Source organism: Piliocolobus tephrosceles, chromosome 15, assembly GCF_002776525.5.
Source record: "Piliocolobus tephrosceles isolate RC106 chromosome 15, ASM277652v3, whole genome shotgun sequence".
Lineage (NCBI taxonomy): Eukaryota > Metazoa > Chordata > Mammalia > Primates > Cercopithecidae > Piliocolobus > Piliocolobus tephrosceles.
The window spans coordinates 19,457,727-19,479,132 of NC_045448.1; the positions used below are offsets into that span (position 1 = coordinate 19,457,727).

The 21,406-nt window shown below is 41.2% G+C and overlaps 1 pseudogene; it reads left to right on the forward strand.

Annotated features, from left to right (window-relative positions):
* Positions 1–20,834: 20,834 nt before the first annotated feature.
* Positions 20,835–21,160, forward strand: LOC111554449 (annotated as a pseudogene).
* The last annotated feature ends 246 nt before the right edge of the window (positions 21,161–21,406 follow it).

Consider the following 21,406-nt stretch of genomic DNA (forward strand, 5'->3'; position numbering starts at 1 on the left):
GATGGATGGATGGATGGATGGATGGATGGATGGATGGATGGATGGATAGATGGATGGATGACAGACTCTGCATTTCACAGCAGTCATAGATTCAATGAACATATCTTCAAATTACCACTTGCCAAAAAGTTAAAGTGGATAAAAGCACTGAACCCAATTATCATGGTTTTTCCAGGTACCCTTCCTTCTGTCTGCATCCCACTGGTGCTCAAAACCCTTGGCAGATTCCTCTGTAGAGCTGAGTTGGGGCATCAGGCCCAGCCTCCCAAAGACATCATGGGAGAGGAAGAGCCACAACTGGATCCTGGCACCAGAACAACCCTTCGGTAATTACACGTTTCCAGACAGACATAAATAGACAGATTAGCCTTTCTGCATTTTTCTCATAAAAATAACAACAGTTCCTAAGCACACTGGCATGAGCATGGACATTAAGCATTGCAACCTGCTGTTCTTGGCAGGCAAGGGCTGGCCTTCCTTGCTGTTTCCCCCTACACCACCTCCCCCTCTAGGCTCTTGGAGGGCTCCTCACGCCTGGCTCTGTCCACCCCTATCGCCCCAGAGCAGGTTGGCAGCCAAGCCCTGAGACTGGCTAAGGGCTTTTATGAGCATCATGTCCATGCTTTGCTGTTCTCTTGGCTGGATCTTTATCTGCTTTTAGTCATTATGTAACTAAAAATCCTGTACACACAGTGAAACAATTATATGCCCCTTTCTGTATTAGGGAGAAAGTTTGCTTTATTTCTGTCCTAACCCAGAAGAGCACTCTTAACAGTGAAGCCCCTAATGTTATACACACATTTAATGTAATCTCTCTGCCTTTCCTTCTGCTCTGGCCCTCTTCCTCCTCCCCTAATTCCTCTTCTCTCTCTCTCTCTCTCTCTCTCTCTCTCTCTCTCTCTCTCTTCTCTACTTGTCCTCAGACTCCCATGCTGAACCTGTTCATGACCATGGCCCAAGGACCGAGGCACCTTCACTTTGCCTCCCACTCTCTTCCACAACTGACCTGCCTCTAAGGCCTCAGGGCTCAAGAATCAGACCCTGCAGTACTGATCACCAGACGCTCCTCCCTAAGGCCCATGGATCCCCCAAGTTAAAAGAAGTCCTATCCTCATCGTCCTGGCAGATACTGACCCATCAGGCCTCTGGCCACAAGGTCAAGTGTCTGCAACTAACCATCAGATGTCCATTGCTCCTTGGGGGAGACAAATGATGGCTAGAACTGCTTGCAGGCCATAAAAAGCTTGATTTTATCTTCCATGTGATGCTATTACTCCTCATGGCCTCCCTCAGAAAGACCCAGAACAAGGGGTGGGACCTTGTATCAGGCTACATGCCACATACCCAGTTGACTACCCAAGGTATCTCGCAACAGGGCTATGACATTCAATGAAAAAGAAGAGGAATTTGAAGTCAGAGGCCTTCAGTTCAAGTCCCAGCTACACCTCTCACTAGTTGGTAGATTCAGGCAAGTCACTTCTCTTCTCTGAAACACATAAGCAAAAATGGTGGTATTGTGCCAAATTATCAACATGTATGTGTGTGTGTGTCCTATTACTACACAATGTGGTGTCCCATGCCATTTTCACTTACAATGCAGCTTAGTAATCATTTCACATAAGTACATAAAGCTTTCTTGTTTTTTCCACAGCTATGTAGTATTCATTTGTATAGATGTAATTTTTTAAATAAATAAGTAATCCCCAATCAATTTATTTTTAAGCTATTTTCAGTCTTTGACTCTCTCCATCAATGCTGCAGTGAACAATGTTGTAAAAATATTATTTGAAACACTGCAAATATATCTGCAGATTAAAGCACAGATATAAAATTACTGAGTCAAAGGGCATATGCATTTTTAAATTTAATAGGCTTTGTGCAATTACCCTCATAGATGTCGAATCAATTTGCACTTCCACTAGAAAGGTATGCATGCTCATTTCCCATATTCTTGAAAACACAGTTTTTCACATAACATTTAATCATTGCCAAATGTTGATGAAAACTCGTATCTCAGTATAATTTACATGACTCTTATATTTAATGGGTGTGAGAATCTTTACATATTTTTGACCGTGTGTATTTCCTTTTCTATATGTTTCTAATATTTTTCCATTGTTTATTTAGCTATTGGGTTGTCAGTATTCAGGAGCTTTTAACCTGAAGCTGCAGAAAGAACACAAACCCCCAGAAATTGAGTACAAATGTTATGTATGCGTGTGTTCATTTCTCTTGAAAATGTGTTTATTGCTTTTATCAAATTCTCAAAGGGTTTGTGACCTTTAAAAGTTAACAACAAGTGAATGAGATGGCCATCAAGAACTCTTCAAGAGTTAACAACTGTTCTCATGGATCTATGAATGCTGCAGAGTTTAGGTGCTGAGCATCAGTAAGCACCTATCTGTGTGCCCAGTACTGGCTCAGTGGGGTCATAAGATACTCTAAAGCACTGGCTTTGCAAATCCAAAATGAGTCTTCTACACATGTTTCACTTGCAGTTTAGATGCAATATTTATAGGTAGAAGGGTGATCTATTTACCCCTAGGGACGCAACGATAAATTGGAAAACATAGGTACCATGATGAATGTGGGATTCTGATGATTACTCTAGTCCTACTGTCAGTTTCAGTAACCACAATCAACTTGCTCCTGGAGGTTAAATACTGCCCTTGACATTTGCTTCTCTGGAATCCCATCATTCCCAGTGAAATCAAGAAAACCCTTCCTATGTCAATTTCTCCCCCCATCAACTCCCGCCTGCAGCAAACAACCATTACAAAGTCTTGCAAGAATGCCAGTACTTCTCCCACCAATGTACAGTGTTTCTCAACTACTTTGTATGAAAGAGTGATATCTGTGTGAACCCTCCTGTAAGGGGCTGGGAGAGCAGGCTGCATATGATAAATCCATTTCAGCATTCCTATCTCTTTAAGCCTTGGGATTTCTTTGTCTGCAGTATGCCAAGGAAGTTCTGACGTGTGAGTTTCATTTCACTCAGGGCACCACTGAGTCCAAGTTTAAGTCAGAAAAAAAAAGCAAATTGCCAGAGTCACGCTGAGCTGCTCAAGCTAACAAATTAGATCAAGAATCTGGTAAATACATGCATCATGATACATTTGTCCCAATCCAACATTACATAACCTCCTCCCCAGACTGTCACCTTGTAATTTTTCTTGCATGTATTCTTTCTCCTCCTGGATCATACTTTGTTCTCAACCCTCTTTGGGCATGCTAGGATCTGACTTAGTTTTGAATCTGCAAATAATGAGAGGTAGTGAGAATATGTCTTAAGGGGATTTAGCATCTCCTTACAAGGTCCTTAAGCAAGTGGAAAGTAGTTTCCTCAGACAGCAGTGGAGAAGGTTGCTTCTAATGGCAAAGTAGGCACAGAGAGATTTGGGATGTGAGGCCAAGCTATTCTGAATCAGCCCAATCTACCCAAATGTCTCCATACCTATTCTCAATGTCTCACTCTTTCTTAAACAATGTCCTCACTTTAACATAAGACCTGGTATGGCTGTAAATTACACTGTGCTATTACCTGCAACTTCATAACTGAACTTTGTAACACACTAAGTTACAAGACAAGTAACAATTATTTGAAGGCACTTACAGAAGCACTCTGATTCTCTGATCATGACTTGTACCCTGAGATTATTCATTTCTCTTATTCCAGTGCAATCAGAAATGGCCAGCCTGCCCACCCTTGCAAGTCTCACTCCTCGTTGCCACCACGACATTCCATAGCAGTCACCATGTAGTCTGCCAAAGCCTTGCCCTTCATAGGTTCTTTATTCCAGGCAAATTCAGGTGACTTTTAAAAACTACTGTTTGCCATGGTAGGCCATGCATTGTCAATATTCCATTTTCTTTTGAGAAAGAAGCCATCACTAGCTCCAAACCTAATCTGCACAGATAACCAATCCATTCTTCTCATCTTTAAATGTCTGCTTTCTAGGAGCACTTGCAGTGCCAAATACTGAATCAGTCAGGAGCCAGTCAGGAAAACAGAAATCTCTTCAGTTATATTAAGCAGGATATTGTTTCATGCAAAAATGCAGGTGTTTATAAAACTGTTAGGATAATATTAGGAAAGACCACCATCAGTTCTTAGGAACCCATGAAGGATAACCAAAGCAGGAACACGCCCAGAGATCACTATAATACCTCCCTTCTTCCTAGATTCAACAGACTGAATGATGATAAACTTCCCATTTTCCATTACAATTTTTTAATTGAAAGATTAACAATAAAATTAGAAATGTGGTAAAAATACAATGTTGTTTTAACATTGCGAACTTAACAGTATTATATACCTTAGAAAAGCAAAACCAGAAATGAACTAATGTAACTATCTCAGGCTTTGGAATAGCTGAGACTTTGGGTCTCAGGTCTAGGAAGGACTTGGCTTTCTAACATCTCAAAGCAGTGCTCTTTGTCACTCGGTCATTTGACTCTGGCTTTTGCTTTAATTTTTTTTCAGTGAAATCCACAAGTGGCTTGTCCATGGTACTGGGATTTCCAGCATCTTCTTCAGATGCATAAAACTCTTTTGGCCTTTCTGCCACTGAGGTTGTTGCCTTTTTAGAGAAAAGCTTTTTATCTCTGACGATTACTTTCTACTTATCTCTGGAAAAAGGCCTCTGTTGTCTTCTCATAAACCCTAAAAATGGGTCTGTGGGGCCATGACACTCCAGAATGTTCTGTGCTTGTGTACAGCCCAGGAATTCGCATAAACTAGCAATGACTCCCCCAAGGCATCCTCAGTCATTAATACCTGTATTAGTAAGGGTTCTCCAAAGAAACAGAACCAACGGGATGTGTATACATATAAAAACATAGACAGAGGGATTTATTTATTTTAAGGAATTGGTTCAAGCAGTTGTGGAGGTTTGACAAATACAAAATCTACAGGATCTGGCAGCAGCTGGAGATCCCAGGATGAACTGCAGTGTGAGTCCAAAAGTCACCTGCTACAGAATTCCTCCTTGCTTCAAGGTCAGTCTTTGCTCTTAAGATCTTCAACTGATCAGATGAAGCCCACTCACATTATGGAGGATGGTCTGCTTTACTCTAAGCCTACTGATTTAAATGTTAATCTCCTCTTTAAAAATACCTTCATGGAAGTATCTAGAATAATTTTCCACCAAATATCTGAGCACCATGGCCAAATTGGCACAGAAAATTTGCCATCACAACACCTCCTTCAAGAATCCCTTTCTAGGGAGCAAGCCACTGAACAGTCTCAGAACGTAGCCTTCCTCCCACGCAGCATCCCATGCCTTCAGGGTGCTATGGTGTTTTACAAACATGTCAGTCTCACCTACTTGAATCTGCACACCTCAATGGCAGAATTACTTCCGATTCATCTCTGTAGCCTGTTACCAGCCCAAACCTGACAGAGATGGCTCAGTAAGTGTTTGCTGGTTGAAAGAATGAATGATCACCGCAGGAGCAGGGGAAAGCTGATCCTACTTCCTCTCCGAGAGGGTCTTGCTTCTCTCAAAACATCTTTTCAATAGACACTTGAACATGCAAAGTAGAGTTTCAAGGCAACCTGGTGTGGTTTCTTCATGGGAAGATAAGGTACACACGAGACCAGTTAAAGATAATAGCACACCAACCTCACTTAATACCAAGTTGGTACTACAAATAGTGCCTTGAGTAACCCACTGTAAGTCTTTCTACTGATCATTTCTAACCAATGAGGGAAGCACTTTAGGTATCCTGGATAAAAGCACCTTGAAGTCAGGATCTGAACACTGTGACAGGCCCTCTTGTGTCTCACTCTGGAGCAGATTGTGAGCTGGTTTCTTTCTGGATGCCAGATCTGAAAATCCTGCAAACTAAACACATCTGATTCCCAAACCATCTCCTTGCAGTTAGGAATGGTCTGTGCAGTGATGCATTCATGGAGGGGCTCCCACAGTTCCCAGCCCTGCCAAATCACTGACATGCTTCCCCAGACACTGTGAATGGTGCCAGCAAGTCCCACTGGAAGCCGAGTCTCCTCATGTCCTGATTCTGTTCTGTCTTCAGACAGACTCAGAGGGGAACATGAGCATGAAATACACAGCAATGTGGCCATCAGCCAGGGACATCAGAGCCTAACCCACTTCTTCTTGGGGTGAAGACAGACCCAGCATTGACAGCTGAGGGAGGTGTGATTTCCCCAGCAAAGTCCAGGTTTCCTCACTGGGAGCTTTAGAAACCTCCAGGTATGAAGGTTACTTGACAGGCATTGAGTATAAGATCAGGGATCCATGAGGCCAGGAGGGTCAAAGAAGAAAAGGGAGCCTGGGCTAAGGAATGGTCTGAGGGTGAAGGACCTCTCCCCACCACTTTCATTTCTGGACTATTTGATGAAGGAAGGAGCAACCATTGCTCTTCACTGGTGTGGGGGGAAAATACAGGTCTGGGAGATCTGCCTCTGATTAGCTGAGTGGCTCTCAGCAAGCTCCTTAAAAGTCCTGGTTTGTGTCACAGTGGAGGGGAGGTGATGGAGGACAGGCAGTCCTCGGGTGATTAATGGTGTCTGGGTTTCCACCTCCAGAATTAGTGCTCTAACTCTCTTCTGAGAACTGGATGCAAGAGTCTTTAGCTGGAGAGGTGCTCCCTTTCACTCCCCACCCACACACCCTGCCAAGCGTAGAGCCAGGCACACAGATTTCTCCATCAACAGCTCTTGGATTGATGAAGAAAAGGCTTTTAAAGGGAAAATACTGTTTTTCATTGACTAGTGTGGGTTAGCAACAAATGAAGTTCCTGGACCCTGAATTCCAAATGGCTTCTCACACGGGTCAGGTGCTTTCCTTGCTGGTGTTCTGCCTGGGGTGTCTTCTCCTGAGAATAAGGCCTATACCTTCTCCTGTGTTACCCTCTTAGCCAAGAACAGGACCAGACACCAGCTGGGTGCTTGATGAAGCTCCGGGGTGGAGGGGCAGGCATAGACGAAGGGACGGATAGAGACAGTGAGTGTATTTCTGAAAGAGCACCCAGCCTCTGTAGACCCTGCCTTGGCCTGAACTGGATTTCCCTTTCCTACTTATCACCCAGCCTTTGCTCTGCAGGGAAATATATGGGTGAGCTGAAAGCCACACATACTTCCCTAGTGAGCTTCAGCTCGCGCCCTCACCATCAATCTCCAGGAGGCTGGCTCCCCAAGTGGCTCATTGTTTCTGGTTTTATCTGAAACAAAAATAGACTCTTGCAAACATTCCAGTCTTGAGGTCATCAGTTCACAGGCCTCATCCAGCCCTGGCTGAGGTTCCTCCCCCGAGCTCACTCAGGAAACTGTGGTGCCTGGGCACAGCTGGCTTCACCGCCATTGTGGCTTATTCAACACAGCATGTTCTTCCCTCAGGCCTTTGAGATGGTCCTTGGATATGAAGCTGTTCACGGACAGCAATGCCAAGCACTCAGACATCTTAAATAGCTGCCAAGACACAGACCTCCGGGGCCAATCATGTCCCTTTTGGGGAATGACTCAGTTACCACTCAGGAGAGCCACCATGCCTTCTCAGCGCCCCCAGGGCATACTGCATGGACAGGGCTTTCTTCCCATAATTCATTCCATGCTATGGGTGTTTGTCTATATATCTTGCCCTGTTGTTGGAGGGGAAGCTTCTGGTGGGTAGGAGCCAGGTCTGATTCAGCCCTAGGACCTTGCCAGGGAATATAACCAAATTCCTCCTAGACAATTTTGTTAAAAGAGGCCTCATTGGGAAATATGTATTCATTGATTTATTTATTCATTCATTCATTCATTTATGGAAGGATCGACTAAAGGACACCCACTCGTGCTATAGATTCTGGAACGTTCATATTAAATTTGGCCAGGTCGTCAAGAGCTGTTTGTCTAGCCTGTATCCCTTGACCACCACCTCCCATTCTTTTTTCCTGACTTGGATATTGTCACTGTGGCCTCTGCTTGCATCGGGAGCTGGTGTGAGAAAAAGCCATTGGGAGACACTCCGACTGAGTTTTGGAAGGAAAGCCCTCCAGTTTTTGGCACTGTGCCCCATTTTTGTCTAAGATTTTTCCGAAGAATCTGGTTTGCTGTGATCCTATGGGTGCTGCTACTGCTCAGATTTCCCTATTTGCCTTTGCTGCTAAGTTTATAGAGTAATTGCCCGTCCATCACTGGGAATGCATACACAGGAATGCATTTTGAGGATTAATCTTACCTCCGACATTTTTCTTTTCTTCTTTTTTTTTTTTTTTTTTGTTTTTTTTTGTTTTTTGAGATAGAGTCTCACTCTGTTGCCCAGGCTGGAGTGCAGTCGCACAATCTCGGCTCACTGCAAGCTCCGCCTGCCGGGTTCTTGCCATTCTCCCGCCTCAGCCTCCCAAGTAGCTGGGACTACAGGTGCCCACCATTACACCCGGCTAATTTTTTGTATTTTTAGTAGGGACGGGGTTTCACCACGTTAGCCAGGATAGTCTCGATCTCCTGACCTCGTGATCTGCCCACCTCGGCCTCCCAAAGTGCTGGGACTACAGGCATGAGCCACTGTGCCCGGCCGACATTTTTATTTTCATATCCCTATTTTCCCTTTACCCAACCCCCTATATTTTATTGTATCTTGCTATTTATAAACTGCCCCAGGTTTCTTTTGAGACAAGTTGAGGTCCAAATTAATTAATTAATTAATAGATTAACTTATTTTAAAGTTTTATCAGGCCAGGTGCGATTGCCTATAACCCCAGCACTTTGAGAGGCCAAGGCAGGCAGATGGTTTGAGCTCAAGAGTTCGAGACCAGCCTGGGCAATCTGACAAAATTCTTTTTCTCCAAAATAAATTAGCTGGATTAGCTAGTCGTGGTGGCACACTCCTGTATTTCCAGCTACTCAGGAGGCTGAGGCAAGAGAACTGCTTGTGCCCAGAAGGCAGAGGTTGTAGTGAGCTGAGATAGCACCTTTGCAATCCAGCCTGGTCAACAGAAGTGAAATCCTGTCTCAAAAAAAAAAAATAATAAATAAATTAAAATTAAACAAAAAAAAATTTAAGTTTTATCAATGAGGATAGGTCAAGTTTAGCTACATAATAAATAATCCCAATATCTCAGTGGTTTAACAGCACAAACATCAATGTGTGAATTTATTTATAACACTCCCTTATTTATTTCTCATGCAGCATTGCTAGGAGCCATGCTCCAGGCCATCACCATTAAAGGTTGCAACCTGACAGAAACTTCTATTTGACATACGCTTCCATGATCACTGCAGCAGAAAGGGGAAGGTAAGCATGCACTGGCTCTTAGAGATGCCACACATTACTTCTGCTCACCTTTCACTGGCCCAAGTATGTCATATGGCCATAACTGATTACAAGTAGAGTGGAGAAGTACAAAACTACCATCCACCTAAAAGGTGGAACACCAGAATATTCATAAATTCTGTTAATGGCAAACACAATGCAAGGGCAACCATATAATATACCATTCAAATTGGGACACTTTTGAGAGTGGAAGAAGGATCTAACAATAAGAAAAACTAAATAATTTTCATAAGATTTATGTATTGTCTAGCAAATTGATTTTTTTATTGATAGAACATAAAATTATTCTATTCAAAAACTAATTTTAAAAATAAAATTTCTGACCAGGCGCAGTGGCTCACGTCTGTAATCCCAGCACATTGGGAGGTCAATAAGGGCAGATCACCTGAGGCCAGGAGTACAAGATCAGCCTGGCCAACATGGTGAAACTCCGTCTCTACTAAAAATACAAAAATTAGCCAGGCATGGTGGCAGGTGCCTGTAATCCCAGCTACTCAGGAGGCTGAGGCAGAAGAATGGCTTGAACCCGGGAGGTGGAGGTTGCAATGAGCTGAGATCATGCCATTGTACTCCAGCCTGGGTGACAGAGCGAGACTCCACCTCAAAAAAAATAAAAAATAAATAAAATTTCTTCTAAAACCATAATATAGACTTGTGTACATCCAGTCAAAAAATTATGTTGTAAAGATGTCAACAACAGATACTAGGGACTACTAGAGGTGGGAGGAAGCAAGGGGGCAAAGGTTGAAAAACAGTTGGGTTCTATGCTCAGCACATGGGTGGCCAGATCATTCATACCCCAAACCTCAGCATGACTCAAGATAGCCAGGTAACAAACCTGCACATGTACCCCCTGAATCTAAAATAAAAGTTAGAAAAAAAAAGTTTTAAACCCATAAAACAAAATAAAATAAAATTACCCTATCTTTTCCAACTAGAAAAAGAGACAGAGATTTTGAAAATTGTGAAGAAAAAAGATTTTCTACTCAACAGAAACTCAACTCAACAGAAAAACTGAAAAAGAATATAAAGAAATAATCACTGCCAAGGAAATATAGTTAATCAATATGAAAAATGCTCAACTTCATTCTTTTTGTTTTGTTTTGTTTTTTTTTTTTTTGAGATGGAGTCTCACTCTGTCTCCCAGGCTGGAGTGCAGTGGTGCAATCTCAGCTCACTGCAAGCTCTGCCTCCCGGGTTCACACCATTCTCCTGCCTCAGCCGCCCGAGCAGCTGGGACTACAGGTGCCTGCCACCACACCTGACTAATTTTTTGTATTTTTAGTAGAGACGGGGTTTCACTGTGTTAGCCAGGATGGTCTTGATCTCCTGACCTCGTGATCTGCCTGCCTCGCAGATTGAAAATTTTTTTTCATTTAATCTTTATGTTGATCATCTGAACATTAAAAAATAATGTAAACAGAATAATTTATGTTTGGTATGGACTTGCATATTTAATTCTGCTTCCTAGACATATCACCCTCTAATATTGTATCACCAAATTTTTCTGAAGATTGTAATTTTTTCAAGCTGATCTTATCATTTTAGACTTTGCCATAAAATTGCCTGAAATTTTCTTCAAATTGCATGTTATGAGTAATAAATTTGAAATCATTGATTCTTTGAATTGACCTTTCTTTGTAGAGTGCAATTTTTTTAATTGAGAAAACATTTTGCCTCCTGGTACTGAGATATCTGTAAAGTTTGGAGAAATTTTAGTGAAATTGAGGATATTGTCCATTTTAATTATTTTTCATATTGAAAAGAGTAAATATTTCACTCCAAGTATTTTCACAGATACTTTCCTTTTGCCTCAGAGTAGTTTTCCTTGCCAAAACATATCAAATAAGTTGTCTCTATGATTCTTTTGAGTGGTTCACCAGTTTTACATGTTTGAGATCATAGGTTAATTCAACTTCGTTCCACCATATGGTGGAATACAAATTTACTTAACTACCATGTGAGCACCATCACAAGATTCGCCCCATAAATCAAGATATTTCAAAGCACTTAGAGAATTTGAATGTTAAGTGTGGTACACCATTTTAGCTGTTGTGATTTAATTTTTTTCAGCTTCTCCCTTGCTTTTGTAGAGATAAATCTCAGTGTCTTCCTATTTACAGGGCTTATTTTTAGTAGTCACAATTCAAAAAAAGATTCATAAGCTGATGTCTTAAGATGAACCACTTACTTAATTTTGGTTAAATATCTCCAGCTGGTTTTAAACAAAATGAACCAAAATTTAGAGAATTTGTTTACACAAAAGCTCTACAACATTTTAAGACACAAGTTGATTCACAAAGTAGTTCTTTAAAAATTCAAAGATTTCTAAAATCTGACAATAGGCAGGAAAGAGAAAAGTGTATACGGTCATGCTAAACTATTATTTCGCAGTCAAAATCAGTAGTTCAGTTTTCTGAATACATATAAAATTACTTAATTTTCCACAACTACAGTTTCTAATTCAACTGATGGGGAGAAAATGACATTTGGAAACAGTTATTAAGTGTGTGTGCACTCAACCAACTTCAAGTACACTCTGAGTCTACTGATATCTTAATTTAGTAAGAAAACTATTTCCTCTACAACACTGTGTTCCACCAAAATTTGTATTTTTATTATCATTGAAGAAAATCTCCAATATTCAATGTCTTAACATTCATTTCATCTGTTTCACTTTTGACAAAATGAACTTACAAAAGCATTACAAGCATACCTCAGAGAAATTCCAAGTCCAGTTCCAGGCCAGTGCAATAAAGCAAATATTGCAATAAAGTGAATCACATGAATTTCTTGGTTTCTCAGGGCATATAAAAGTTATGCTTATACTATACTGTAGTCTATTAAATGTGCAATAGCATTATGTCTGAAAAATACTTTATAGCTAAAAAATGCTAATGATTATCTGAGCCTTCAGTGAGTTATAATCTTTTTGCTGGTGGAGGGTCTTACCTCAGTATTGATGGCTGCTGAATGATTAGGGTGGTGATTGTTGAAGGCTGGTGTGGCTGTGGCAATTTCTTAAAATAAGACAACAATGAAGTTTGCCTCATCAATCAACTCTTCCTTTCACAAAAGATTTCTGTGTAGCATGTGATGCTGCTTGATAGTGTTTTATCCACAATAGGACAACTTTCAAAATTGAAGTCAATCCTCCCAAACCCTGCTGTTGCTTTCTCAACTAAGTTTATCTAATATTCTAAATCCCTTTTTGTCATTTCAACAATGTCACAGAATCTTCACTAGGAATAGATTTCATCTCAAGAAATCACTTTATTTGCTCACACCTAAGAAGCAACTTCTCCTCCATTGAAGTTCTATCATCATATTGCTACAATTCAGTCACATATTTAGGCTCCAAGTCTAATTCTAGTTCCCTTGCTATTTCCACCAAATCTGCAGTTACTTCCTCTACTCAAGACTTGAACCATCAAAGTCATTCATGAGAATTGGAATCAACGTTTTCTAAATTCCTGTTAATGTTGATATTTTGACCTTCTCCAATGCATCACAAATGCTGTTAATGGCATCCAGAATGCTGAATGCTTCCTGGGCAGTTTTCAATTTGCTTTGCCAAGATTCAGCAGAGTAATCACTATCTATGGCAGCTATAGATTTACAAATTGTATTTCTTAAATAATAAGATATGAAAGTCAAAATTACTCCTTGACCCATGGGCTGCAGAATGGATGTTTTGTTTTTTGGGTTTTTTTTTTGTTGTTGTTTTTTTTAATTTTTTTTATTTTTTATTATTATACTTTAAGTTCTAGGGTACATGTGCATAATGTGCGGGTTTGTTACATATGTATACTTGTGCCATGTTGGTGTGCTGCACCCATCAACTCGTCAGCACCCATCAATTCATCATTTATATCAGGTATAATCCCCAATGCAATCCCTCCCCCCTCCGCCCCCCCATGATAGGCCCCGATGTGTGATGATTCCCTTCCCGAGTCCAAGTGATGTCATTGTTCAGTTCCCACCTATGAGTGAGAACATGCGGTGTTTGGTTTTCTCTTCTTGTGATAGTTTGCTAAGAATGATGGTTTCCAGCTGCATCCATGTCCCTACAAAGGACGCAAACTCATCCTTTTTTATGGCTGCATAATATTCCATGGTGTATATGTGCCACATTTTCTTAATCCAGTCTGTCACAGATGGACATTTGGGTTGATTCCAAGACTTTGCTATTGTGAATAGTGCTGCAATAAACATACGTGTGCATGTGTCTTTATAGCAGCATGATTTATAATCCTTTGGGTATATACCCAGTAGTGGGATGGCTGGGTCATATGGTACATCTAGATCCAGATCCTTGAGGAATCGCCATACTGTTTTCCACAATGGTTGAACTAGTTTACAGTCCCACCAACAGTGTAAAAGTGTTCCTATTTCTCCACATCCTCTCCAGCACCTGTTGTTTCCTGACTTTTGAATGATTGCCATTCTAACTGGTGTGAGATGGTATCTCATTGTGGTTTTGATTTGCATTTCTCTGATGACCAGTGATGATGAGCATTTTTTCATGTGTCCGTTGGCTGTATGAATGTCTTCTTTTGAGAAATGTCTGTTCATATCCTTTGCCCACTTTTTGATGGGGTTGTTTGTTTTTTTCTTGTAAATTTGTTTGAGTTCTTTGTAGATTCTGGATATTAGCCCTTTGTCAGATGAGTAGATTGCAAAAATTTTCTCCCATTCTGTAGGTTGCCTATTCACTCTGATGGTAGTTTCTTTTGCTGTGCAGAAGCTCTTTAGTTTAATCATATCCCATTTGTCAATTTTGGCATTTGCTGCCGTTGCTTTTGGTGTTTTAGACATGAAGTCCTTGCCCATGCCTATGTCCTGAATGGTACCACCTAGGTTTTCTTCTAGGGTTTTTATGGTATTAGGTCTAACATTTAAGTCTCTAATCCATCTTGAATAAATCTTCGTATAAGGAGTAAGGAAAGGATCCAGTTTCAGCTTTCTACTTATGGCTAGCCAATTTTCCCAGCACCATTTATTAAATAGGGAATCCTTTCCCCATTTCTTGTTTCTCTCAGGTTTGTCAAAGATCAGATGGCTGTAGATGTGTGGTATTATTTCTGAGGACTCTGTTCTGTTCCATTGGTCTATATCTCTGTTTTGGTACCAGTACCATGCTGTTTTGGTTACTGTAGCCTTGTAGTATAGTTTGAAGTCAGGTAGCGTGATGCCTCCAGCTTTGTCCTTTTGACTTAGGATTGTCTTGGCAATGCGGGCTCTTTTTTGGTTCCATATGAACTTTAAAGCCGTTTTTTCCAATTCTGTGAAGAAACTCATTGGTAGCTTGATGGGGATGGCATTGAATCTATAAATAACTTTGGGCAGTATGGCCATTTTCACGATATTGATTCTTCCTATCCATGAGCATGGTATGTTCTTCCATTTGTTAGTGTCCTCTTTGATTTCACTGAGCAGTGGTTTGTAGATCTCCTTGAAGAGGTCCTTTACATCCCTTGTAAGTTGGATTCCTAGGTATTTTATTCTCTCTGAAGCAATTGTGAATGGAAGTTCATTCCTGATTTGGCTCTCTGTTTGTCTGTTACTGGTGTGTAAGAATGCTTGTGATTTTTGCACATTAATTTTGTATCCTGAGACTTTGCTGAAGTTGCTTATCAGCTTAAGGAGATTTTGGGCTGAGACAATGGGGTTTTCTAAATATACAATCATGTCATCTGCAAACAGGGACAATTTGACTTCTTCTTTTCCTAACTGGATACCTTTATTTCTTTCTCTTGCCTGATTGCCCTTGCCAGAACTTCCAACACTATGTTGAATAGGAGTGGTGAGAGAGGGCATCCCTGTCTTGTGCCACTTTTCAAAGGGAATTTTTCCAGTTTTTGCCCATTCAGTATGATATTGGCTGTGGGTTTGTCATAAATAGCTCTTATTATTTTGAGGTACATTCCATCAATACCGAATTTATTGAGCGTTTTTAGCATGAAGGGCTGTTGAATTTTGTCAAAAGCCTTTTCTGCATCTATTGAGATAATCATGTGGTTCTTGTCTTTGGTTCTGTTTATATGCTGGATTATGTCTATTGATTTGTGAATGTTGAACCAGCCTTGCATCCCAGGGATGAAGCCCACTTGATCATGGTGGATAAGCTTTTTGATGTGCTGCTGAATCCGTTTTGCCAGTATTTTATTGAGGATTTTTGCATCGATGTTCATCAGGGATATTGGTCTAAAATTCTCTTTTTTTGTTGTGTCTCTGCCAGGCTTTGGTATCAGGATGATGTTGGCCTCATAAAATGAGTTAGGGAGGATTCCCTCTTTTTCAATTGATTGGAATAGTTTCAGAAGGAATGGTACCAGCTCCTCTTTGTAACTCTGGTAGAATTCAGCTGTGAATCCATCTGGTCCTGGACTTTTTTTGGTTGGTAGGCTATTAATTATTGCCTCAATTTCAGAGCCTGCTATTGGTCTATTCAGGGATTCAACTTCTTCCTGGTTTAGTCTTGGAAGAGTGTAAGTGTCCAGGAAATTATCCATTTCTTCTAGATTTTCTAGTTGATTTGCATAGAGGTGTTTATAGTATTCTCTGATGGTAGTTTGTATTTCTGTGGGGTCGGTGGTGATATCCCCTTTATCATTTTTAATTGCATCTATTTGATTCTTCTCTCTTTTCTTCTTTATTAGTCTTGCTAGCGGTCTGTCAATTTTGTTGATCTTTTCAAAAAACCAACTCCTGGATTCATTGATTTTTTTGGAGGGTTTTTTGTGTCTCTATCTCCTTCAGTTCTGCTCTGATCTTAGTTATTTCTTGCCTTCTGCTAGCTTTTGAATGTGTTTGCTCTTGCTTCTCCAGTTCTTTTAATTGTGATGTTAGAGTGTCAATTTTAGATCTTTCCTGCTTTCTCTTGTGGGCATTTAGTGCTATAAATTTCCCTCTACACACTGCTTTAAATGTGTCCCAGAGATTCTGGTATGTTGTATCTTTGTTCTCATTGGTTTCAAAGAACATCTTTATTTCTGCCTTCATTTCGTTATGTACCCAGTAGTCATTCAGGAGCAGGTTGTTCAGTTTCCATGTAGTTGAGTGGTTTTGATTGAATTTCTTAGTCCTGAGTTCTAGTTTGATTGCACTGTGGTCTGAGAGACAGTTTGTTATAATTCCTGTTCGTTTACATTTGCTAAGGAGTGCTTTACTTCCAATTATGTGCTCAATTTTGGAATAAGTGCAATGTGGTGCTGAGAAGAATGTATATTCTGTTGATTTGGGGTGGAGAGTTCTATAGATGTCTATTAGGTCCGCTTGGTGCAGAGGTGAGTTCTATTCCTGGATATCCTTGTTAACTTTCTGTCTCGTTGATCTGTCTAATGTTGACAGTGGAGTGTTGAAGTCTCCCATTATTATTGTATGGGAGTCTAAGTCTCTTTGTAAGTCTCTAAGGACTTGCTTTATGAATTTGGGTGCTCCTGTATTGGGTGCATATATATTTAGGATAGTTAGCTCTTCCTGTTGAATTGATCCCTTTACCATTATGTAGTGGCCTTCTTTGTCTCTTTTGATCTTTGATGGTTTAAAGTCTATTTTATCAGAGACTAGTATTGCAACCCCTGCTTTTTTTTGTTCTCCATTTGCTTGGTAGATCTTCCTCCATCCCTTTATTTTGAGCCTATGTGTGTCTCTGCATGTGAGATGGGTCTCCTGAATACAGCAGACTGATGGGTCTTGACTCTTTATCCAGTTTGCCAGTCTGTGTCTTTTAATTGGAGCATTTAGTCCATTAACATTTAAGGTTAATATTGTTATGTGTGAACTTGATCCTGCCATTATGATATTAACTGGTTATTTTGCTCGTTAGTTGATGCTGTTTCTTCCTAGCCTCGATGGTCTTTACATTTCGGCATGTTTTTGCAATGGCTGGTACCGGTTGTTCCTTTCCATGTTTAGGGCCTCCTTCAGGGTCTCTTGTAAGGCAGGCCTGGTGGTGACAAAATCTCTAAGCATTTGCTTATCTGTAAAGGATTTTATTTCTCCTTCACTTATGAAACTTAGTTTGGCTGGATATGAAATTCTGGGTTTAAAATTCTTTTCTTTAAGAATGTTGAATATTGGCCCCCACTCTCTTCTGGCTTGTAGAGTTTCTGCCGAGAGATCTGCTGTCAGTCTGATGGGCTTCCCTTTGTGGGTAACCCGACCTTTCTCTCTGGCTGCCCTTAAGATTTTTTCCTTCATTTCAACTTTGGTGAATCTGGCAATTATGTGTCTTGGAGTTGCTCTTCTCGAGGAGTATCTTTGTGGTGTTCTCTGTATTTCCTGAATTTGAATGTTGGCCTGCCCTACTAGGTTGGGGAAGTTCTCCTGGATGATATCCTGAAGAGTGTTTTCCAACTTGGTTCCATTTTCCCCCTCACTTTCGGGCACCCCAATCAGAGGTAGATTTGGTCTTTTTACATAATCCCATACTTCTTGCAGGCTTTGTTCATTTCTTTTTCTTCTTTTTTCTTTTGGTTTCTCTTCTCGCTTCATTTCATTTATTTGATCCTCAATCGCTGATACTCTTTCTTCCAGTTGATCGAGTCGGTTACTGAAGCTTGTGGATTTGTCACGTATTTCTCGTGTCATGGTTTTCATCTCTATCATTTCGTTTATGACCTTCTCTGCATTAATTAATCTAGCTATCAATTCTTCCACTCTTTTTTCAAGATTTTTAGTTTCTTTGCGCTGGGTACGTAATTCCTCCTTTAGCTCTGAGAAGTCTGATGGACTGAAGCCTTCTTCTCTCATCTCATCAAAGTCATTCTCTGACCAGCTTTGATCTGTTGCTGGCGATGAGCTGCACTCCTTTGCAGGGGGAGATGTGCTCTTATTTTTTGAATTTCCAGCTTTTCTGCCCTGCTTCTTCCCCATCTTTGTGGTTTTATCTGCTTCTGGTCTTTGATGATGGTGACGTACTGATGGGGTTTTGGTATAGATGTTCTTCCTGTTTGATAGTTTTCCTTCTAATAGTCAGGACCCTCAGCTGTAGGTCTGCTGGAGATTGCTTGAGGTCCACTCCAGACCCCGTTTGCCTGGGTATCAGCAGCAGAGGTTGCAGAAGATAGAATATTGCTGAACAGCGAGTGTACCTGTCTGATTCTTACTTTGGAAGCTTCCTCTCAGGGGTGTACTCCACCCTGCGAGGTGTGGGGTGTCAGACTGCCCCTAGTGGGGGATGTCTCCCAGTTAGGCTACTCAGGGGTCAGGGACCCACTTGAGCAGGCAGTCTGTCCGTTCTCAGATCTCAACCTCCGTATTGGGAGATCCACTGCTCTCTTCAAAGCTGTCAGACAGAGTCGTTCGGGTCTGCACAGGCCTCTGCTGCTTCCCCTGTTGTTTTTTCAGCTGTGCCCTGTCCTCAGAGGTGGAGTCTACAGAGACAGGCAGGTTTCCTTGAGCTGCTGTGAGCTCCACCCAGTTCGAGCTTCACAGCGGCTTTGTTTACCTACTTAAGCCTCAGCAACAGCGGGCGCCCCTCCCCCAGCCTCGCTGCTGCCTTGTGGTTAGATCACAGACTGCTGTGCTAGCAATGAGGGAGGCTCCGTGGCCGTGGGACCCTCCCGGCCAGGTGTGGGTATAGTCTCCTGGTGTGCCCGTTTCCTTAAAGTGCAGTATTGGGGTGGGAATTACCCGATTTTCCAGGTGTTGTGTATCTCAGTTCGCCTGGCTAGGAAAAGGGATTCCCTTCCCCCTTGCGCTTCCCAGGTGAGGCAATGCCTCGCCCTGCTTCAGCTCTCGCTGGTCGGGCTGCAGCAGCTGACCAGCACCGATTGTCCGGCACTCCCCAGTGAGATGACCCCAGTACCTCCGTTGAAAATGCAGAAATCACCGGTCTTCTGTGTCGCTCGCGCCGGGAGTTGGAGACTGGAGCTGTTCCTATTCGGCCATCTTGCTCCGCCGGATGTTTTGTTAACAGACATGAAAACAATATTAATCTCCTTATACATCTCTATCAGAGCTCTTGGGTGACTAGACGCATTGTCAATTAGTAGTAATATTTGTAAAGGAATCATTTTTTCTGAGCAATAGGTCTCAAGAGTGGGCTTAAAATATTCAGCAAACCATGCTATAAACAGATGTGTTATTATCCAGGCTTGACTCTTCCATTTCTAGAACACAGGCAGAGTTGATTTAGCATAATTTTTGAGGGCTCTAGGACTTTCAGAATGGTAAATAAGCACTGGCATCAACTTAATGTCACCAGTTACACTGGCCCCTAACAAGAGAGTCAGCCTATCCTCTGAAGCTTTGAACCCAGGCATCAACTTCTCCTCTCTAGCTACAAAAGCCCTAGATGGCATCTTCTTCCAATAGAAGGCTGTTTTGTCTACCTGGAAAATCTGTTGTTTAGTGTCACTGAGGCAGGAAGCAGGACTCAACTCCAGAGGCAGGGCTTGGACATCAGTCCAAATTGAGGACTAACTAAAACAGGGACTGGGTAGAAGCAGCTTTCCATAAGGTACACCCAGCAGTGTGCCATGTCAGTTTACTACTGCATGGCAACACTCAGGAGTTACCACCCCTTTCCATGGCAATGACTCGACAACCCAAAAGTTACTACGCTTTCCGTAGAAATTTCTGCATAAACTGCTCCTTAATCTGCACGCAATTAAAAGTAGGTATAAACATGACTACAGAACTGCCCCCATGCTGCTCTGTGGGGTTGCTCTGCTCTGCAAGAACAGTCATGGAGCTATAACACTGCCACTTCAATAAAGCTGTGTTCTTCTACCTACCACTGGCTCACCCTTGAATTCTTTCCTGGGAGAAGCCAAGAACCTTCACAGGCTCAGCCCCAATTTGGGGCTCACCTGTCCTGCATCATAGCCACCTTCATGAATTATCTTAGCTAGATTTTCTGGATAATTTGCTGCAGTTTTTATATCAGCACTTGCTGCTTTTATGTTATGGAGATGGCTTCATTCCCAAAACCTCATGAACCAACCTTTATTAGCTTCCAACTTTTCTTCTGCTGTTCATAGAAGGTAGGTATTACTTAACATTCTGTCTGGAAAAGGAGCTGGATAAGGGAGCGCCTTGTATTATAGCAAAGCAGCCTACATTTTATGTGACATACTTCATTATTAATTCTAGGTATAAAGAAAGAAGCTAAAGACGCACATCGTTGTTCCTAGAGCAGCCACCAAAATAATAATGCAAAACATATAGCTAAAAATTGAATAGAAAAATCAAAATGGAATGCTAAAAAAATCTCAATTAGAAAAATCAAAATGGAATGCTAAAAAAATCTCAATTAACTCAAACAAAGGAAGGAAAAGAAAAAAAAAGTGGGACATAAAACAGAAGCAACAAATACCTAAAAATGGTAAAATGGCAGACCTAAATCCAACTATATCAACAATTATATTGAATGAAAATGTACTAGACACTACAATTATAAGGCCAATATAGTTGGGATGGATTAAAAAAGAAAAAAGTTTCAACTATAGTCTGTCTGTGAAATGAAACATAAATATAAAAATAGGTTGAGGAATCCATTTGTGCCCGGTATCCTAGTGCACACGCCTCGCAAGCGGCGACGCCATGAGTCTGACTTCCAGTTCCAGCTTACAAGTTGAATGGATCACAGCATTTACTATTGCTGCTAGGACAGCTGCAATTGGTTATCTAGCTTACAAAAGATTTTATGATAAAGATCTCAAAATAAAGCTACGATAAACCTTCACATCCAGAAAGACAACCCCAAGACAGTACATGCTTTTGACATGGAGGATTTGGGAGATAAAGCTGTGTACTGTCATTGTTGGAGGTCCAAAAAGTTCCCATTCTGTGATAGTTCTCACACAAAACACCACAAACAGACTGGAGACAACGTGGGACCTCTAATCGTCAAGAAAAGAGAAACTTAAATGGACACTTTTGATGCTGCATATCAACTTGTCGTGAAGTTACCTGATTGCTTAATTAGAATGACTACCACCTCTGTTTAATTTGCCTCGCCTGGGTTCTAAATGTGGTATATTGCAAACTGCAGCTTTCACATCTGTGGCATTTGTCTTACTTGTTCAGGTGTCGTAGTGCACATTTGTTTAAACAAAATAAAAAAGGAAAAAAGAAAAACCAACCTCATGGCTGTGGGTTATTTTGGTCTTGTT